Source organism: Carcharodon carcharias, chromosome 3 (genome assembly GCF_017639515.1).
Source record: "Carcharodon carcharias isolate sCarCar2 chromosome 3, sCarCar2.pri, whole genome shotgun sequence".
In the NCBI taxonomy this organism is placed as follows: Eukaryota; Metazoa; Chordata; class Chondrichthyes; order Lamniformes; family Lamnidae; genus Carcharodon; species Carcharodon carcharias.
This window is the reverse complement of record NC_054469.1, coordinates 33,802,442-33,819,185: the sequence shown is the minus strand read 5'-3', so window position 1 is coordinate 33,819,185 and position 16,744 is coordinate 33,802,442. Positions and strand designations below refer to the sequence as shown.

The window sequence follows — 16,744 nt, the reverse complement described above, 5'->3', positions numbered from 1 at the left end:
CAATTTTAGAAAAAGTAGTCACCATAGTATGTTGCCTTAGCTTTCTAATGAAAGGTTAAAAACATCATCATCCTCATGACTGAGCAAATTTGCTTTCCATGGCCCACCCAGAAAAGAATGTTCAAAAATTTACGCTATTTAAACTGCTGGAGACTGTTACGAATAAAAACTTATCAAACATTATTCAAAGGGAAGTGCCCACCCCCGCACGCTGACCTGTAAAATGACGAGTGGTGACATCAGGTGTCACTGCATACCATCGTGATATTTAGGTGGGCGGGCACGCGATGTTCTCAGATGCGAGCCTAATTAATCAGGTACTTAAGGCCCTTGAGGCAGCAATTGTCTGCAACTTTTCGGGGCCCATGCGCTCTTCAGAACGTCGCACAGGCACAACAGGCAGGTGGGTAGGAGACATTTGTATAAACCTCACCCACGGGCGGGATAAGAGGCATGAGTGGGGTCACAAGTCGTATCTGTTAGATATTTAATTGTGAAAGTTACTGCTACTTACCTGCGTGAGCAGGAATACTTCAAAACTCGTACCAGCTGCTTGGACAGGAGTAACAACCTTCAGGCCAGGACTCTAGAGTAAAGATCATTTTTTGGGCTTGCAAGTTTCAGAAAGCCTTCCCTTAGCCCGGGAATGGGAGTTGTGCTATCCACTGGAGGCATCTCTTCTGAGGAGAAAGGGAGGGCCAGAAGGGGGAGGAGGCCAGGAGTCCACTTTCAGCCTCCAGGGGAGTCACCTTGGGAGGAGAGGGCAAAGTGCCAACAGGATGTCCAAGGTAGAAGGGGCCGCAGAAATCACCACTATCCTGCTGCCAGGGTATACAGGCAGCAAAGCAGCTACCTCCCAAGGGCGACAGATGTTAGGCCCTGAGATCTGCGCGAACTGTGTGGGTGGGTACCCCATGCCCATGCTGAAGGTCACAGCTGAAGGTCACAGCTGCCCTCAACTTCTATGCCTCCGGCTCTTTCCAGGGGTCGGTGGCTGATCTTTGCAGAGTCTCCCAGTCAGCTGTCCACACTTGCGTCAAGCAGGTGACAGATGCTCTGTTCAGGCGTACATTGACTTTCATTCACTACCGCTGGGATGAGGCCAGCCAGAAAGAGCGAGCCAGAGGCTTCGCAGCAATCGCTGGCTTTCACCGCATCCAGGATGCAATCGACTGCACACGTGTGGCCAATAAAGCGCCAGCGGGTGAGCCTGCTGCTTTCGTCAACAGGAAGAAATTCCACTCCTTGAACATGCAAATAGTGTGTGATTACAAGATGCAGATTCTGCAAGTCTGTGCAAGGTATCCAGGCAGCTTCCACGACACTTACTCAGACATTCCCAGGTGCCGAGCTTCTTCAGTGCTTCAGCCCAGCTGGATGGATGGCTGCTGAGTGAACAGGGCTATCCCCTCAAAAGGTGGCTCATGAGGTTTTTCCAAGAACAGAGGCTGAGCAGCGGCACAATAGGAGCCATGCCTCCACAAGGGCTGTGGTGGAGAGAATCATCGGTCTTTTCAAGATGCACTTCTGATGCCAGGACCGTTCAGGGGGCGAACTCCAACACCCCCCAGATCATGTATCACTGACAGTGGTTGCATACTGCGCTCTCCACAATCTTGTGCTGGAAAGGGGTGATTCAGTGGACGAAGAAGATGTAGACTCAGTTGCTCCAGCTGCACATGATGAGTCCAGCAGTGAGTCCGAGGATGAGCACACACAGGAGAATGCTGAGGGGCTAGACACTGATCCAGGCCAAGGAGGCAGGGACACCCCGGGAGGCTTTAATCCAAAGAGCCTTCAGCTAGCCCACCACAGATGGAGCTCAAACACACGCCTGGGCTGCAGGCTCCATACTCGATAACTGTGTGCTAAATCTGCCTGGATAGGAACATTAACTAGGGCCCTTGTCAATAAAGCTCAATGTCAAACAACTCACTCATAGCAGGTTCCCGTCCACCTGCAGAAGTAAGGAATCACCCTAAGCCATGCTTGCATATCAAAATTTAATGAGATTACAAAATGAACTTCAGAAACCAAAAAAAAGTGTGGCACATCACACCAAGTCTTAATGAACTAATAGTAGAGTAACATAAAAGCATCAGTGAGAAACCTGTGGTGTGGCCAATGTGCCTTAAATTTATGCTTACAAGTGCTACGTCTAGGTGCTTTCCCCTCGCTGGCACTAGCATCTGAGACAGCCTGCTCACTGTGCTGTCCTGTTGGCCACGATGATCTTGGCAGCCATCCTGCCTGGGAGGGAGCAGCCAGTTCCACAGCTGGCATCTCCCCAGTCGCCGCAGCCTCATCGGATGATACAGTACTAGCAGAGGGGTGGAGAAGCTGAGAGGAGCCCACAGAGATGACAGGCAACTGCTGCGCTGGCATGAGGTTGCTTCGAACCTCCCTGCCCATCGTAGATGGATCAGCACAGAGCTGGGATACTTGGTGCCCAAACCATCTCCCACACTGGCACTGACCAGCTGAGGTCAATGCCGCTGTGAGGGCTTGCAGGTCTGAGCGCAACCCCTGGAGGCCCTGATAGTTCTCCTGAAGGAGCCTCTCCATGAGAGTCGCCACACTCTCCATGGAGGAAGCATGGCGCGCGGCCATGAGGCTCATTGCAACGGTAATGCCCCATGTGGACTCCTCCAGCACGGGCACCATGCCATGCATTGACTCATGTATCTCCACTAGATCCTTCCGCATACCCTGCACTTCCAGCATTTGCTGCCTCACGGATGACTCCAGAGGCAGATCATCAGCCACCAACCGAGCATGTGCCTGGTCCCCAGCAGTCCTCCAACTGCCGGCGCCTTGTCTCTGCCCGCACCTCAAGCGAGTGTGAAATACCTTCACTACTGTGCCCCGGGACATTAGTTGAAGATCTAATTCCCACCGAGGTGCTAGTTTCTGCGTTGGTGCCTGCCTGTCAAAGATGGTGTGACGCTGGTGAGTCGATAAGTTCTGTGCCCTCAGGTATGAGCGGTGGCCCCTCTGCCTCCTCCTCCCAGTCCTGCTCCGGTGATGCTGAAAGGAAGAACAAGGACATTTGATTAGTTAAAATGGAGACAATGTCAATTTGCATGCCTGCCCCCCACCGATCATAATCCTTCCAGAACCAATGGTCAACCCATGCTGCAAACTTCAATCACCTGAGCACTTAGCAGTGCCATGGCTGCTGAGACACACATGGTGACCTCAGTGCTCAGCAAACATATCTCCCCATGGCACCCCCGCCTCACCACCACCGGTGGACCTGGGCATCCGCTCGATAGAATTGTGTGCAGTCTTCTCCTGAAAGGGAGAGAAGAGCATTGTTTAGCATGCACCTTGATTCCCATTGTATCCCTGCCAACCCAACTAGAGTGGAACATTGCAGGGTTCCAGTTCTTCGTTACCCCGCAACTGCCGCACACTCACACAAAGAAGCCAGGGCTGACGCCACCAACCCCCCCCCCCCCCCCCACACCGATTCTATACTCTCGATGTCAGTGTCACATATGCTGTGGGTGCAGAACCCATCTCAGTACAACTCCCTCAGGATCAACTAGGCATGGGCAATATCTGTTGGCCCACCCAGCAAGGGAAACATGCCATGAAGGATTCAATGCTGTAACTGCACTCAGAGTTGGTGGGGTTATGGGGGGTGGTGGTGTTTTGGGGGAAAGGCTGATGGCTGCATTAAGCGACCTCAGCCAATATGGTACTCACCCTTCCCGAGCGCAGGAGGTTGTTGAATCTTTTGCGGCACTGGACCCATATGTGTCGCACCACATCATGGGAGCTCATATTCTTGGCCACCTCTTGCTGTGCACATTTGGTCAGATAGGGAGGCCTCTGCCTCCCGTCCCTCGGAAGCAGGACCTCCCGCCGTGCTGCCACCCACCGTGCTGCCACCCCTTACATGAGGGCAGCTAGGCACTCATCTGAAAACCAAGGGGCACACTGCCCCGCTGCCCTACCTTCCGGCCTGGCCTGTTCCGTTTGCCTACCCTCTGGACTTACCTGCTCACCAGAAGCCCCCTGGTGAGCCCTTCTGCAGGCTATTGTGAGCAGCCTTGCAAAGGCTGCAGGTCTTTATTTAAACGCATCGCCATTCGACCTGCCACCCGCCCACTCCCACTATCCTTGGGAGTCGAGAAATACTCTGGGTGGGCCTTAATTGGCCTGTCCGCGTAAAATGGCGAAGCAGACCTGATCACGGGCGGCGATTGAGTCTGAACCCGCCCAACATGGGGAAAATTCTCCCCTTGAATACTTCTCATTAATAATTAGAATTGCCAGCAAGTTTTAATAGTTTTGGCATAGAAATTTGCATTTATAAAGCACCTCATGTCTTCTGGACAACTCAAAGTTCACAGCCAAAAATTATCAAGTGCAGTCGGTTATTATGCAGGTAAGTACATTCAATAATATTCCAAAAGCAACATAGAAGATGAATAACAAGTTAATCTATTAATTATGTTGGCTAGAAGCAACTCCGTCCCTCTTTCTGTGCCGTTTTTGTGCTCAACAGGCAGACCAGTTTTCTATATAAAAAAAAGTTAGCGATTTTTCGAGTGAAATAGTGATATGGAGCAAGGGCAGGTAAATGGAGTTGAGGTACAGATCAGTTCTGATCGAATCTGTCCTACATTTCAATTTGATAAACTGAATGGCCCACTGGAATTAAAAACAAAGGACATGATCGGTGGAAAATAAAGAGTAGAAAGGGAAGGAAAGAGGCGTAGTGAACAGCTTATTCCTCATTGGTTCTGGATGGGTGTCACCATCAAAATGATGCTGTATGTTGAAAAAATATACAAGCGGGCTATTTTTACATACCAATGCCAAATGGAACCTTCATTAGCTCATTTTAGTCTATTCATGTCATGTTCATGGTTTCAATATTCATTACACTGCAGCAGCATTCTGACTGCCATTCTAGAAATGCTATTTACTCTGTAATGTAGTAATTAGTAACAGAAATGACATGGCAGGGCTTTTCTTGACATTTAGTCTTTCATTTGTAAATTCATTTTTATTATCTTCCACTGAACTCATCAAAGTATATTGGAGCCCCATGTGTTTGTTTTATGGCCCTTCGGCTTATCAAATTTTCCCATTTACTTCTCTAGTGGCATCTGTTCTTGACTGATATAATTAGGAAATAAGGACTGCACTCCCAGCAGGGAGTTGTGCTTAGACGAAGCATGATAGGGAGGGAAATGATGGATACATTGTTATAACCTTATTTTTGACCTGTGCTCTCTTCAAGCATGTCTTACCAACTGGGAGCATCCGATTATGGAATTAATCAAATATTTCCAAGCATTTTTTTCTTTTATGAAGTAAATCTATCTAGGAAGAAGCAACATGTTGTTTACAGCAGAAGTATATTGAACGCTGATTTATTTTAATGACCCTTTTCATTAACCTGTAAAATTTTGCAGTAGTAGTTTAATTCTGTATTAGGATTTTTGTTATACAAATGTATAAGAACATTTATTCTGCTGTCGTACATTTATTATGTCATACAGCTGTGGATTAAGTGCATTGTATACTTAATTTAAAAATGAAAGTGTTTTGAACCACATTGTATATTTAAGAGTGGGGTCAAATGCCAGAAGGATATCCAACTTCCCCCCGCCCTTATCCACTCAAAAGTTTGAATATCACGCCATCATGTCATTTTTTTTCTAGTGCATTCAAATTCCTCTACTGCCATAATTCATTGATATCATTTTCCAATATGTCATGACTTTCCAAGATGCCTTGACAAGATATAAATATTTGATCATAAATCATGTATTGTTCTATTGAAACATTTTCATTCACCATACAATCATGTGATCTCCAGTTTGTAGCACTTGATAACCTTCTTTTCAACTTTGACCTCCATTCTTTGTCTCTGCCATTTGCTGCTAAGACTAAGAAAAAATTCTTCAAATTAAGCATTTGCTTGAGTCTTTCAGTAGATCCAAAAAAAGGATCAGCAAATAGGCATGCAAGCTTTCAAGGATATCTTTTGGCATTTTTCTTTTAATTCATTTATTTCATTTGTGCTATTTGGGTTCAGTGATCATTTTTAATGTAACATCTTCAGAGCATTTCCTTTAACTCCTTGTTTTATTTTGACGTCTGGGTTTAAAATTGCTTATTAGACTACTGCTTCATTACAGCAGCTACCAGGATTAATTGTTGTTACCTCCGCCACTGAAGATGAGCAGAAGTAATGTTTTCTCCCCTGTTTGTTAGTCTGACTGGAAACCATACATCTCAGATAGGGTATTTACCAAGGAAGATTTTTTTTTAGCCAAGATGTGAATTGGGATCCAGATGTTGGAATTTTTTAAAATAACCATTATCATTGGGAAATGGAATAGATTGACTTTTATTTAAGAATGTTATGGATTGTCTCAGCAACTGTGGTGGAATTTGTTACAGCTGTCAAAATGTGAGCAAAGTTTTCAGAGCAGGTTGGTGTATGTAGATTGGCCTAAAGCTGCCTCAGTTAGCTCTTGATTAAAAAAAAAGATTTATTTTGTAACTGCAAAGCTGAAAGAACATCAACCAGGCAAGGAAAAGCCTCAGGGAAGAGCTGCTTAATTGTAATAACATTGAGTTAACGCAGAGTGGCAGAGGCGTGCGCTCTGTTGAATGTATAGTAGTAATGTCACTGGACCCCAGAGGCTCAGGTTAATGCTTTGGGTACATAGGCTCAAATCTCACCAGGGCAGCTGGTGGAATTTGAATTATTAATTATTAACTAATCTGGAATTAAAACCTCATTTATAGTGAGCAAGAAACCATTGTTGATTGTCATTAAAAACCCATTAGATTCACTAAAGTCCTTTAGGGAAGAAAACCTGCCATCCTTACCTGGTCTGACCCACATGTGAGTCCAGATACACAGCAATACGGTTGACTCTTAATGCCATCTGAGATGGCCTAGCAAGCCACTCAGTTGTATCAAATCCCTACGAAGTCTAAAAAAAGGAATGAAACAAAAGGACCAAACATATGCAAGGAAGCCTCCTGTTGGTTACCCCTACTGCCTATGCCCCTAACCCTAACCCCATCCCCTCAGCTTATGAAGCACTGACAGTGGCAAGGGCACAGAATATGCTTTGGGTGGGAGACTTCAATGTCCAGCACCAAGAGTGACTCGGTAGTGTACTGGCACATTATAGGGTAAACGTAGGACTGAGTACAATACCGCTAAGTACACTGAAGTAAGAGAAGACATGACCAGTATCTAGGAGTCAGTCTATTGTTGGATAGATCCAAGACTACAAAGGCTTTTTGAGACGTAACGGATGGTATCCAACACCCTACTACATGGTGGCAGCGAATGGAAAATCCCACAACCTCATAAAAAATGCAGAGAAAAACTAAAGTGCTGCAAGACTAAAGAAAAATTCATAGAAGCATTCTGACATGAAGAAAAGCTCAAGAAGCAGACATGCAGAGGAAAATCATCAGGGACAAGCTCCAAAGAATGGCTTGGAAGCTGAAGGCAGAGAGTTAAAATTCCTAAACAAAAACAGAATTACCTGGAAAAACTCAGCAGATCTGGCAGCATCGGCGGAGAAGAAAAGAGTTGACGTTTCGAGTCCTCATGACCCTTCGACAGAACTTGAGTTCGAGTCCAAGAAAGAGTTGAAATATAAGCTGGTTTAAGGTCTGTGGGGGGGGGCGGCGGAGAGAGAGAGAGAGAGAGAGAGAGAGAAGTGGAGGGGGTTGGTGTGGTTGTAGGGACAAACAAGCAGTGATAGAAGCAGATCATCAAAAGATATCACCAACAATAGAACAAAAGAACACATAGGTGTTAAAGTTGGTGATATTATCTAAACGAATGTGCTAATTAAGAATGGATGGTAGGGCACTCAAGGTATAGCTCTAGTGGGGGTGGAGAGAGCATAAAAGATTTAAAAATATTTAAAAATAATGGAAATAGGTGGGAAAAGAAAAATCTATATAATTTATTAGAAAAAAACAAAAGGAAGGGGGAAGCAGAAAGGGGGTGGGGATGGGGGAGGGAGCTCAAGACCTAAAGTTGTTGAATTCAATATTCAGTCCAGAAGGCTGTAAAGTGCCTAGTCGGAAGATGAGGTGTTGTTCCTCCAGTTTGCGTTGGGCTTCACTGGAACAATGCAGCAAGCCAAGGACAGACATGTGGGCAAGAGAGCAGGGTGGAGTGTTAAAATGGCAAGCGACAGGGAGGTTTGGGTCATTCTTGCGGACAGACCGTAGGTGTTCTGCAAAGCGGTCGCCCAGTTTACGTTTGGTCTCTCCAATGTAGGGGAGACCGCATTGGGAGCAACGAATGCAGTAGACTAAGTTTGGGGAAATACAAGTGAAATGCTGCTTCACTTGAAAGGAGTGTTTGGGCCCTTGGACGGTGAGGAGAGAGGAAGTGAAGGGGCAGGTGTTGCATCTTTTGCGTGGGCATGGGGTGGTGCCATAGGAGGGGGTTGAGGAGTAGGGGGTGATGGAGGAGTGGACCAGGGTGTCCCAGAGGGAGCGATCCCTACGGAATGCCGATAGTGGGTGTGAAGGGAAGATGTGTTTGGTGGAACACGTGCTGGAGTTGGCGGAAATGGTGGAGGATGATCCTTTGAATGCGGAGGCTGGTAGGGTGATAAGTGAGGACAAGAGGGACCCAATCATGTTTCTGGGAGGGAGGAGAAGGCGTGAGGGCGGATGCGCGGGAGATGGGCCGGACACGGTTGAGGGCCCTGTCAACGACCGTGGGTGGAAAACCTCGGTTAAGGAAGAAGGAGGACATGTCAGAGGAACTGTTTTTGAAGGTAGCATCATCGGAACAGATGCGACGGAAGCGAAGGAACTGAGAGAATGGGATGGAGTCCTTACAGGAAGCGGGGTGTGAGGAGCTGTAGTCGAGGTAGCTGTGGGAGTTGGTGGGTTTGTAATGGATATTGGTGGACAGTCTATCACCAGAGATTGAGACAGATAGGTCAAGGAAGGGAAGGGAAGTGTCAGAGATGGACCACGTGAAAATGATGGAGGGGTGGAGATTGGAAGCAAAATTAATAAATTTTTCCAAGTCCCGACGAGAGCACGAAGCAGCACCGAAGTAATCATCGATGTACCGGAGAAAGAGTTGTGGAAGGGGGCCGGAGTAGGACTGGAACAAGGAATGTTCCACATACCCCATAAAGAGACAGGCATAGCTGGGGCCCATGCGGGTACCCATAGCCACACCTTTTATTTGGAGGAAGTGAGAGGAGTTGAAGGAGAAATTGTTCAGCGTGAGAACAAGTTCAGCCAGACGGAGGAGAGTAGTGGTAGATGGGGATTGTTCGGGCCTCTGTTCGAGGAAGATGCTAAGGGCCCTCAGACCATCCTGGTGGGGGATAGAGGTGTAGAGGAATTGGACGTCCATGGTGAAGAGGAAGCGGTTGGGGCCAGGGAACTGGAAATTGTTGATGTGACGTAAGGTGTCAGAGGAATCACGGATGTAGGTGGGAAGGGACTGGACAAGGGGAGAGAGAAGGGAGTCAAGATAATGAGAAATGAGTTCTGTGGGGCAGGAGCAAGCTGAGACGATCAGTCTACCGGGGCAGTTCTGTTTGTGGATTTTGGGTAGGAGATAGAAGCGGGCCGTCCGAGGTTGGGCGACTATCAGGTTGGAAGCTGTGGGAGGGAGATCCCCAGAGGAGATGAGGTCAGTGACAGTCCTGGAAACAATGGCTTTATGTTCAGTGGTGGGGTCATGGTCCAGGGATAGGTAGGAGGAAGTGTCTGCGAATTGATGCTCAGTCTCCGCGAGGTAGAGGTCAGTGCGCCAGACAACAACAGCACCACCCTTGTCAGCGGGTTTGCTGACAATGTCAGGGTTGGACCTGAGAGAACGGAGTGTAGTAAGTTCAGAGAGAGACAGGTTAGAATGGGTGAGAGGAGCAGAGAAATTGAGACGACTAATGTAGCGCCGACAGTTCTCAGTGAAAAGATCAAGAGAAGGTAAGAATCCAGAGGGAGGGGTCCAGGTGGAGGGAGAATATTGGAGGTGGGTGAAAGGATCCGTTGAATGGGGAGAGGACTCCTGCCCAAAGAAGTGAGGCCGGAGGCGAAGACGGCAGAAGAAGAGTTCAGCATCATGCCGAGCCCGAAATTCATTGAGGTGAGGGCGTAAGGGTATGAAACTAAGTCCTTTGCTGAGCACTGAACGTTCAGCATCGGAGAGGGGAAGGTCAGGGGGTATAGTGAATACACGGCTGGGGCTGGGATTGGAAGATGGGGTGGGGACGGAGGGGCAGGCAGGGGTGGAGGGTTCTAGATGGGTGTTGGTGTCGATGAGTTGTTGGAGCTTGCATTCCTTAGCACTTGAGAGAAAGAGAAAAAGTTTCTTGTTGAGGCGTCGGATGAGCCGAAGAATAAAATGAAATTGGGGGCACGCGCAGCTTTGAAAAAGGGTACGGCGGTGCTGCTGGAGGGAGAGGTCGAGTGTGTTCATATGGCGGCGCATGGCACTGAGTATGGATTTCAGAATGTGACGGGAACAGCAGTCCGAGGAACGTTTTATGTCCCAGAGACACCTGTAATCCTGGGTGGGTTCGAAACATGAGGGGTGGAATTTCAGTTGAAATCCACGTGGGGTAAGTCGGAGACGGAGACAGTCACTGAGAAAGGAGATATGGCTGTGAAAGCGGGTTTTAGTAAACACCTTGTCAAACACCAGGAGGGAAATGGAAAGCAATGAAGGTGAGCAAGGCAAAAGAGAGGTACGGAAATCTTGTCGCAGAGAACAGAACTTTTTCAAGAAGGTAGGCATTTCTTGAGCAGTGGCAGTCAATTAAACACAGAGATAAAAACAAAAAAACTGCAGATGCTGGAAATCCAAAACAAAAACAGAATTACCTGGAAAAACTCAGCAGGTCTGGCAGCATCGGCGGAGAAGAAAAGAGTTGACGTTTCGAGTCCTCATGACCCTTCGACAGAACTTGAGTTCGTGTCCAAGAAAGAGTTGAAATATAAGCTGGTTTAAGGTCTGTGGGGGGGGGGGCGGACAGAGAGAGAGAGAGAAGTGGAGGGGGTTGGTGTGGTTGTAGGGACAAACAAGCAGTGATAGAAGCAGATCATCAAAAGATATCACCAACAATAGAACAAAAGAACACATAGGTGTTAAAGTTGGTGATATTATCTAAACGAATGTGCTAATTAAGAATGGATGGTAGGGCACTCAAGGTATAGCTCTAGTGGGGGTGGAGAGAGCATAAAAGATTTAAAAATATTTAAAAATAATGGAAATAGGTGGGAAAAGAAAAATCTATATAATTTATTAGGAAAAAACAAAAGGAAGGGGGAAGCAGAAAGGGGGTGGGGATGGGGGAGGGAGCTCAAGACCTAAAGTTGTTGAATTCAATATTCAGTCCAGAAGGCTGTAAAGTGCCTAGTCGGAAGATGAGGTGTTGTTCCTCCAGTTTGCATTGGGCTTCACTGGAACAATGCAGCAAGCCAAGGACAGACATGTGGGCAAGAGAGCAGGGTGGAGTGTTAAAATGGCAAGCGACAGGGAGGTTTGGGTCATTCTTGCGGACAGACCGTAGGTGTTCTGCAAAGCGGTCGCCCAGTTTACGTTTGGTCTCTCCAATGTAGGGGAGACCGCATTGGGAGCAACGAATGCAGTAGACTAAGTTTGGGGAAATGCAAGTGAAATGCTGCTTCACTTGAAAGGAGTGTTTGGGCCCTTGGACGGTGAGGAGAGAGGAAGTGAAGGGGCAGGTGTTGCATCTTTTGCGTGGGCATGGGGTGGTGCCATAGGAGGGGGTTGAGGAGTAGGGGGTGATGGAGGAGTGGACCAGGGTGTCCCAGAGGGAGCGATCCCTACGGAATGCCGATAGTGGGTGTGAAGGGAAGATGTGTTTGGTGGTGGCATCATGCTGGAGTTGGTGGAAATGGTGGAGGATGTTCCTTTGAATGCGGAGGCTGGTGGGGTGATAAGTGAGGACAAGGGGGACCTATCATGTTTCTGGGAGGGAGGAGAAGGCGTGAGGGCGGATGCGCAGGAGATGGGCCATTGAAGTGTGAGCTCACCAAAACCAGCAAGCATGGGTAAACACTTTGTCTTCAAATGAGCGGCAGTGCCATCTTGAATTTCAGCAACTTTTTAAAGCACTTTAAATTATTTAACCATGGATCAGAAATCCACTCTTTCAGATCAATTTGGACTTATCCAAGGCTCTGATCAATGACATAACTGAGGACTTGGAGAAAAAGATTCCTTCAATACATGATTGCTCCAAGTCTGGATAAAATTCCTCACTGCAGCGGAAAACTCCATGGGATCCCTTGGAAGTCCAGTTTCAATTCCCAGGGTGTAGAGTCAGCAGACCTACCAGGGGTAAGCTAAAACTTTTAAATTCCAGGATACAGTAAGTCCTGAGAAACTTTTAAATAGTTCAGTGGTCAGAAGTTGCCATTTAAAAACTTAATCAGGAGAACCAGATTCCTGAGCTGGCGCCTGAACATGTGGCATCCGAGCTCGCTACGAGAAGGGAAGAAAAATTAGTTAATTGATTTGGAAGAGTCGGAACTAAAGAACCAGTTTTAAAGGCCAGGATTTGATGCTTTCATGCCCGAAGGCATAGCGCTGAAATGGAGAAGTCTGCAGCTAGTCGATCCAAGCAGCCATTGTTTAAAATCTTTTAAGGCTGAGCGCAAGCGCCATTGAAGTGGGAGCTCACCAAAACCAGCAAGCATGGGTAAACACTTTGTCTTCAAATGAGCGGCAATGCCATCTTGAATTTCAGCAACTTTTTAAAACACTTTAAATTATTTAACCATGGATCAGAAATCCACTCTTTCAGATCAATTTGGACTTATCCAAGGCTCAGATCAATGACATAACTGAGGACTTGGAGAAAAAGATTCCTTCAATACATGATTGCTCCAAGTCTGGATAAAAAGACTGAAGCTGAACAAGTTAACACGCTGCTTTACTCAGTAGACCCAATAGCCAGACAAGGAATCAATGCAGCATCTGCTAAATTTGAAGAAGTACGAAAATCATTCAATGTTTATTTTAACCTAAGAAGCAATAAAATTCTTGAAAGGGCTAAATTTAATAAGCATGCAGAGCATCCGGGAGAACCTGTTGACTCATTCATTAATGATCTGCACAGCATAGAAACATAGAAAATAGGAGCAGGAGTAGGTCATCCGGCCCTTTGAACCTGCTCCACATTCAGTATAACCATGGCTGATCCTCCTCTCTCAGTGCCATACTCACACTCTCTCGCCATAACCCTTAATGCCTTTATGTCTAGAAAACTATTTCCTCCTTAAACATATTCAGTGACTTGGCCTCCACAGCCTTCTGCGATAGCGAGTTACACAGGTTCTTTACCCTCTGAGTGAAGAAGTTTCTCCTCATCTCAGTCCTAAATGGCCTACCCCATAACCTCAGACTGTGATTCCTTGTTTTAGACCCCCAGCCAAGGGGAACAACCTCTTTGCATCCAGTCTATCCAGCCCTGTCAGAGTTTTATACGTTTCAATGAGATCCCCTCTCATTCTTCTAAACTCCAGTGAATACAGGCCTAGTCAATCCAATCTCTCTCCACATGTCAATCCTGTCATCCCAGGAATCAGTCTGCACTTGCTGCACGCTCTCTGTGGCAATTATATCCTTTCTTAGGTAAGGAGACAAAAACTACAAACATTACTCCAGTTGTAGTCTTACCAAGGCGCTGTACAGCTGCAGTAAGACATCATTACTCCTATACTCATATCCTGTTGCAATGAAGACCAACATACCATTTGCCTTCCTAGCTGCTTACTACATCTGCATGCTTGCTTTCAGTAACTGGTGGACAAGGACACCCAGGTTCCTTTGTACATCAACAGTTCCCAATCTATTGCCATTTAAATAATACTCTGCCATTCTGTTTTTCCTACTGAAGTGGAGAACTCCACACTTATCCACCTTATACTCTATCAGCCAAGTATTTGCCCACTCACTTAACTTGTCTAAATCGTCTAGAAGCCTTTTTACATCCTCTTCAACACTCTCAATCCCACCTTGCTTTGTGTTGTCAGCAAGCTTGGAAATATTACATTTGGTTCCCTCATCCAAATCATTTATTTATACATATTTATCTGGGGCACTGATCCCTGCGGTACCCCGCTAGTCGCCACCTGCCATTCCGAAAAAGACCCATTTATTCCTACTTTCTGTCTCTTGTCAACATATTGTCAATCCATGCCAATATATTGCTCCCAATGTACTTTAATTTTGCACACTAACCTCTTATGTGGGACTTTATCAAAAGCTTTTTGAAAATCCAAATGCACCACATCCACTGGTTTTCCCTTACCTATTCTGCTGGTTGCGTCCTCAAAAAAACTCCAGTAAGTTTGCCAAACATAATTTCCCTTTCATAAATCCATGCTGACTTTTTCTTGTCCCGTTGATATTTTCTAAGTGTCCTATTTTCATTTCCTTTATAATAGACTGTAGCATTTTCCTCACTACTGATGTTAGGCTAACTGGTCTCCCTTTTTTTAAAAAGCGGGGTTATATTTGCCACTTTCAATCTGCCAGGATGACTGAAGGCTGCAACTACAGAGACCTAAAATCTGAATCCATCAGAGATAGGATAGTTGTAGGAGTAACAGATGATACACTTTCAGACATGCTGCAAATGAAGGAAGATCTAACCCATGAGAAAGCTATACAGATTGTTCGGCAGTCTGAACTCCATATGCAGCACAGATCCTTTTTAAGAAGAGAAAGTAAACCATGATACAAAGGAAACCCCACAGCCCAGTTAGTTAACCAGCACAGAAGCAGGATACTCCAGGCCAAGGGACGCAATACCCTAACTGACCAGCAGAGCGACCATGCCAGTGCTGTGGAGTAAAGTGCCCCCACAGGCGAGATCAATGTCCTGCCATTTCAGCCCAATGTCTTCAATGCATCAGAATTGGACATTTCGGCAAACTGTGTGAGGCAAAACATCTAAAAACACAGAAGACCCAAAGATGATTCATGAGGTCAGGACTGCACAGCACGAGGACACATAGTCATGCTTCTTGGGTGAGGTCAAAGATCCAGGATTTTCGTATTGGGATGTGGACATTTAGGTTAATGGCTATCTCACAAACTTTAAATTGGGCACAGGAGCCGGATAGAGAGCCATGGTTGGTGACCCAACGGCTGATGCCACCCACAACACCCCTGTAAGAACTAGGAGGCATAAAGCTCCCAATGAATGGTACGCTGCAGGTGACACTGAGGTACAAGAATAAAAGAATCTGAGAGTCCCTGTTTGTGGCCCACAGCCAGGAATGTTCACTGCTAAGCCACAAAGCTTGTGTCGAACTTCATAACCTTCTACAAAAATTGATGAGGTCAACCAACAAGGACTTGTCTCCAATTATAAAAGTGAATTCCTGAAGCTCGTTACAGGACTGGGGTGGCTGAAAAATGCATTCAAGATCACACTGAGGGAGGATGCTAAACCCATGTGTTTAATCATGCCACAAAAGATTCCCCATCCAATCATGAAACAAGTGCAGCAACAACTAGGTGAGATGACAACATGGGTGTAGTCTTCCCTGTCACACAACCAACCTCATGGGATTCTGGGATGGTACCAGTAGCAAAACTGAACAGGTCCATCCGTATTTGTGTCAACCTGACACAGCTCAATAAAGCCATAGCCAGAGAAGTATATCCCATGCTTTTAGTGGAGGAAAGCCTCATCTTACTCTCAAAGAGAACAGTATTTTCAAAGCTGGATGCCAGCAGTGGCTTCTGGCAATTTCCTTTTGATGAAGAGTCCAGGCTGCTGACCACATTCATTACCCACTTTGGCAGATTCTGCTTTAACCGCATGCCATCTGGAATCACTTCGGTGCCAGAAATATTTCAACGTTATGATGCTGGCCAATTTGCAGGGCCTACAGGGGATAATTTACCACATGGATGATGTATTGGTTCACTGTACAACGGTGGAGGAACATGAGAAGGGACTTTCAGCAGTTTTGGAGTGCCTGCAGGAAGCAGGACTGACACTGAATGAGAAATGGGAGTTCTCCAAAGCACCAGTTTGGTTTCTGGGCCATATCATCAGCAGTGAAGGCATACTGGTGGACCCACAGAAAACTAAAACCATTAGCAAGTTCTGAACCCCATCCTCGATTCTAGAGCTCCAGCAATTCTTGGGGATGGCGAACCAGCTGGAAAATTTTTTACCAAATTTGGCACAGTTCACAGAACCTTTTGAGGCAGCTGCTTAAGACAGACCAGGCATGGTGCTGGGACTCGTAACAAGAGCAAGCACTTACTTGCATCTTGGCGATGCTGCTCTCCACTGTCATGACAAGGGGAAATTGTGTCTAAGTGAGATCCACTTCACCAGCTAACTAGAAAACATATTGAACTGTTTAAAGAAGACCTGTTTTCTTTTAAAAACACAAGAAAAGTCACTGACCAAAGATGGCTACAACCAGTCACCTGATGTCTGGTATTGTAAGTTGACCACTTTCCTGGAAAGTTCCTATATGGATTGCACTGCAGACCTGCGCTGACATGTTGCATGGGATTTCATACCTGGGGGGTGTCAAGGGACTCTTCAAAGGAAGGCATTAAAAATGCAAAGTGCTGGACGGTAATAATGAAGCTAAGGTTGTTTCCAGCAAAGTGCAGTTACCTGAACTTCAGTTCAACTCCAGGATTTGAAAGGAAACCAGTTAACTTCTAACAACTGCAACGTTCAACAATCTACACCTCAAA

The 16,744-nt window shown here is 46.3% G+C and overlaps 1 protein-coding gene across 2 annotated transcripts in view; it reads left to right on the top strand.

The window, feature by feature from the left end:
- Positions 1-16,744, top strand: part of lmbr1 (limb development membrane protein 1) — a 325,954-nt gene that overhangs the window by 279,628 nt on the left and 29,582 nt on the right. The gene's annotated exons all lie outside the window — the stretch shown is intronic.